The sequence below is a fragment of the Henckelia pumila genome, chromosome 4 (genome assembly GCF_033568475.1).
Source record: "Henckelia pumila isolate YLH828 chromosome 4, ASM3356847v2, whole genome shotgun sequence".
In the NCBI taxonomy this organism is placed as follows: domain Eukaryota; kingdom Viridiplantae; phylum Streptophyta; class Magnoliopsida; order Lamiales; family Gesneriaceae; genus Henckelia; species Henckelia pumila.
The window spans coordinates 80,909,087-80,914,603 of NC_133123.1; positions in this window are offsets into that span (position 1 = coordinate 80,909,087).

Sequence of the window (5,517 nt, forward strand, 5' to 3'; positions counted from 1 at the left end):
AAGAATCAAGGACTTCATCGTTTATAATACCCCCGGGGAGATTAGCTCCTCCCCTATGCTCACAGCTCCCAGGTTGGAACTAGAGGTCGGTAGCCTGGAGGTACAAGGTTTGATTTTCGGGGAGGGCAAAAACTCCCCTAGCCAGGTGGAAAGAAGGCCATGAGTAGCACAATGGTTGCGGGCCCCCGAAAGAGATGGGACGCACCCGAACCATTACAAAAAAGGGCGCCCTTTTTTTGTAATGGACTGGGCTTTTCTCTCTGCTAGCCCAACCATTTTGCTACTCATGACCTTCTTCCCCCTGGTGGGAAGTTTCATGCCCTCCCCAGACTCGAACCTTGTACCTTCAGGCTAAGTACAAAGTCTTATCATGTCTTGTACCATTGAGCTAGACTAGCTCAATGGTACCAGGATTGAGAGAACTTTGTACTTATCCTGGAGGTACAAGGTTCGAGTTCTGGGGAGGGCATGAAACTTCACACCAGTGAGAAGAAGGCCATGAGTAGCAAAATGGCTGGGCAGCAGAGAGGCCCATTCCATTACAAAAAGGGAGCCTTTTTTTGTAATGGACTGGGCTTTTCTCTCTGCTGGCCCAACCATTTTGCTACTCATAGCCTTCTTCCCCATGGTGGGAAGTTTCATGCCCTCCCTAGACTCGAACCTTGTACCTCTAGGCTAAGTACAAAGTCTTATCAAGTCTGGTACCATTGAGCTAGTCTAGCTCAATGGTACCAGACTTGATAAGACTTTGTACTTAGCCTGGGGGTACAAGGTTCGAGTCTGGGGAGGGCATGAAACTTCTCACCAGGGGAAAGAAGGCCATGAGTAGCAAAATGGTTGGGCCAGCAGAGAAAAAAGCCCAGTCCATTACACATGGTTGGACTGATCCCATTGATTTCAGCCAAGCTCCATCCTATGGCTCTTATATGCTCTCTAATTACCCGCAACAATTTTTCCTCCTCGCACCCAATCAAAGAAGACGAACAGATTACTGGATGTTTATCATTCTTTAATAAATATAAATATTTTAAGTGAGAAGAGAGTGGTTTGATTTCAAGCGTAGGGGGCTCCTCGGTGGATGGCTTCAATGGTTTTGAAATATGGCCAAGATCCCCCATCTTGGTATTGATGAATCTTTCAAAGGGTATAATCCCATCCAGATATTTTGCCACTTCATGCACCTCTTCAGAAAAATGTTCCTCATCCATTGTTCCTGTCAAACATATTTCTAATGGATATATGTACAACTGTTCCTGCAAAGAATACTCAACAAAATCATCAGTAACATCAATTCTGAAACAATCAGAATGGTTGCAGGATAATGAAGGCCTTGGAAAACATTAAAAATCACACTCTCATCATTCATACGCAAAATTAGCTCTCCCTTGTACACATCAATTAAGGCCTTTCCAATGGCTAAAAATGGCTTACCTAAAATAAGAGGTATCTCACGATCCTCTTTCATATCAAGAACAACAAAATCCACTGGAAATATAAACTTATCAACCTTATCCAAAACATCTTCCACAATCCCCCTTGGATATTTTATAGATCTCTCAGCCAATTGAAGGGAGATAGTGGTTGGCCTAACTTCACCAATACCTAGCTTTTCAAAACATGAATAATACATAAGATTTATACTGACACCTAAATCACATAAGACCTTATTAAAAAATGATTTTCCAATAGTGCATGGAATTGAAAAGCTACCGAAATCCTTAAGTTTTGGAGGGAGTTTATTTTGTAAAATTGCAAAACATTCCTCCGATAACTTCACACTTTCAAAATAAACCAACTTTCTCTTGTTAGACAAAATCTCTTTAAAAATTTTTGCATAACTGGGAATTTGAGCCAAAACATCTGCAAATGGAATATTAATGTGAAGCTTTTTGAAAATCTCTAAAAATTTTGCGAATTGATTATCCAATTGCAGTTTTTTTGCTCTTTGGGGAAGGGAAGTTTACTCAAATCAATATTCTCATTAATAGTTGGGTTAGAAGACTTACCTTTCTCGCCCGTGGGCATCGATTCTGCATGGTTTGGTGCTTCCTCTATCCTTTTTTCCTTGATTGGCTCACTTGCTTCCTCATCCTCAGTTCTCTTCTCCGTAGTCTCCGCTTGCGATCTAGTAACCGCCAGAATAGCATTGACATCATTTTGATTCTTTTCAATATTTCTAGGCAATGATCCTGCTGGCCTAGTTGTCAGTTGTGTCGCTATCTGGCTCATATGTGTTTCCAACCTTTTCAACATTTCCTCCTGATTCTGCAGGCGAGTCTCAGTACCCGCTTGATACTTCATCATAATTTTCTCAAAGGATGGTTTCTTCTCAACTGGCTTGGATGTGTTGGAGGTGGGATCTGCAGGTTTCCATGAGAGATTGAGATGACTCTTCAAGCCAGGATTATAAGTATTGCTGTAAAGATTGTACGACTGTCTCCCTTGATTTCCCATGAAGTTTGCCGCATCAATTTCCAAGACCTGCTGCTCCTTTGGCTGCGGAACGTGTACCTGATTAGCTGAAGTTGTCTGCATAATCGACATCTGATGTGTAAGAGCATCAATTTTAGCATTCAGTGCTGTTATTGCATCAACTTCTAGAAATCCAGCTTTTTATTTCCTTTTTCACATCTGGCCATCCTATGTTGCTTTCAGCCGTGTTCCCAATAATCTCCCACGCCTCTGCTGGTGTCTTCCTAAATAAGCTTCCAATGGTAGAAGCATCTAACATGGATCGAAAAGACTGATCAGCCCCATTGTAGAATGTCTGAGCCTACTGGATCTGAGTAAGATTATGTTGAGGACACATTCTCAACATCTTTTAAATCTGGTCCATGCCGCATGAAAAGATTCAGCCTCTTTCTGCTTGAATGAGATGATGTCAGAGAATAGTTTTGCCATCTTCGTAGGAGGGAAATACTTGTTCAAAAAATTTTGAACAAGTTGGGTCCAAGTAGTGATAGAACCCGCAGGAAAATCATCCAGTCACTCCATTGCTTCGCCTTGCAGAGTGAATGGGAATAACCGTAGTCGCACTGCATCAGATGTTACCCCATTAACCTTGAAAGTGTCGCATATCGATAGAGAACGCTACAGATGAGCTCAATGTGCGTTCGAGAAATAATACTTCTGAAATTTTTTTTCTTTGCTCTTGGTCTCCCTCGAGCGAGCAGAACATGCGCTTGAGCGAGTATAAAACTGGCCGAATCTTCATTTTTTTTTGAAATTCCCTATAAAATGAACTAGGAGAAGTATTATGCAGAGAAATGCATGAAATATGCTTAAAACAACACAATAACTCATGAATGCATGAAAAACAATAATGAAACAACACAAAAATATGCATATAAAACACAGTTATCAATCAATCAGTTTCTGTTGTTTTGCAGCCGCATTTTGGTCAGCTTAGATGGGAACATTTCAGAGAAAATCTCTTAAATGAACACAACCTTGCAAGTGTGAAACAAAGAGAGTTAGGCAAGAGTATCAAGGGCTCTAATTCTTTGGGACCAAAGGGCCAAAAATTTAAAAGATCAATTACAATGTATTCCTCTACCGAGTCAGGAGAATTTCCTCGCGTTAATAAGAAGGAATTGCAGTGTGAACATTTCAAAAGAAATCATCTAACTAACAAATGTTGCAAAGCCTCAGGGCTTGTTTTATTTGTAGTAGTTTAAGTCACTTGAAAAAGAATTGTCCGCGTTCAAACAAAAATAAATAGAGTGGATTTTATACTTTTTAAGTTATTTCAGACTTTTTGGGAATTAATCAGTTGGTTAGCTGTAACCAGAGGTTCGTATTTTGTGACCTGTGAAGATTATCTATATTTTAGATTAGTTGATCAGTTATTCGACTATAGAGTACTGAATTGACAATTTTATGATTGGGATAGAATTTTCATGCTTTCAATGCATAGTTCTAGATGTAATTCCTAGAATATTATATCGAGACATAGTGTCTGCCAAGGATGATGTGTTTTCATCAGGGGCACAGTAATGAATTATACCAAGTTCTGTGGACTGTGTGGATATATATGACTAGACAGAGAGGAAATGCGACCCAATGGTTGTATTACTCTAGGAGATTTTTTTGTTTTAGATAGGCTATTGGGGAAGGCTATTTCAGTCTTAATTGCGTAGTATTTGTAAAGAATATAACCATCAAAAGAATGTTCTGCTATTTGAAATCCTTTGGATTTGGTTTGGGTACTGGGATAGTGCCAAGGAATTTGAAATTTTTATTGTCTGATTATGTCAGAGATATGGAATGAGATTTCTATGATAATGAAGGTTGTTCAAGATAGAGGATGATCATTTGAATTGAATTTAGTCCAGATATTAGTAAAACTTATGTCTATGGTTTGGACAGGAATAATTTGGTGGTAGATCCAGATTGGTGCAGTAATTGTACCAGTGACTACTTTTGCTTATCGTCTGACATCGTCGGAAATAAAAATTAGTGAACTCAAGGAAATTCTGTTGTTCCAAGAATTTTGGGTTCAAATAGTTTTCGCTGATAGAACCACATAGATCATAGTGGTTGATCATCAGCGTAAGGTCCTAGTAATTAAGAACTTAATAAGTGGTAATTATACTGATTGATTCTTTTGGGCTAAGTGTGTGCTACAGTGAATCAACAATGATTCTAGTTATTGTTGACTAGAAAGGGTTCGAGACAAATCTGTAAGCTCGCATGCTTAAGAACATGGTCTATGAATTATATTCATAAATTTTCAAAAATATGCTAGTTTAACTTTTAGGTTTCCTTTTACTTAAGAAGAATTGATAAGAAGTTTTACTTCTAATTTATCTGTGGCCGATACAGATGGTGTAACCCAATAATGGGGGAGATGAATGCTATTTTTTAGAAAGGATAATTTGAATGATTCATTGCTTGGGGATTAGAAACTGATAGGATGAGTACAGTATTCTGGTATTCAGTTCTCAAGAATGTTTCTGCACTATTTCTGGGATTTCATTGTTAGAATTGATCTAGCAAGTGTTTGAATTTCAATGGGTACTAATAGGATAGCATCAAGTATTTAGACGTGTAAAAAGGACAGCTGCTAAGATCTAAAGTTATCAGGTCTAGCGGGATTGTTGTCAATGATTTTTCGGGATGTCTATTGGATGCGTTAGGCCATTGATATAATTGATTCGATGGTTTGAGTCAGGGGTTAGCTTGATTGTAATGATTTAAGGACTTTGCCAAAGAGAGATGAAATGGTTTTGTTCATTTAGTAGAGCAAGTCAGAATTTCAACAAGGAATAATTATTATTATCCGTGGCCGGATAATCAGTATTTTCATTTTCAGGTGTTATCTTAAGTTTTGAGAAAGATGTCACTATTCAACATGGAATATTAGTACTAAGGATTGTACTAATCGACTTTTGAGTCAACATAATATATTTATTGATATTTCCAAGAAGAGAACCTGAAGGGTTCAGGAAATCAGAAATTGTGGACAAAGACGTTGTCACATGTTTTATGACAAAGTATTAGTCATTAGTATGAGAA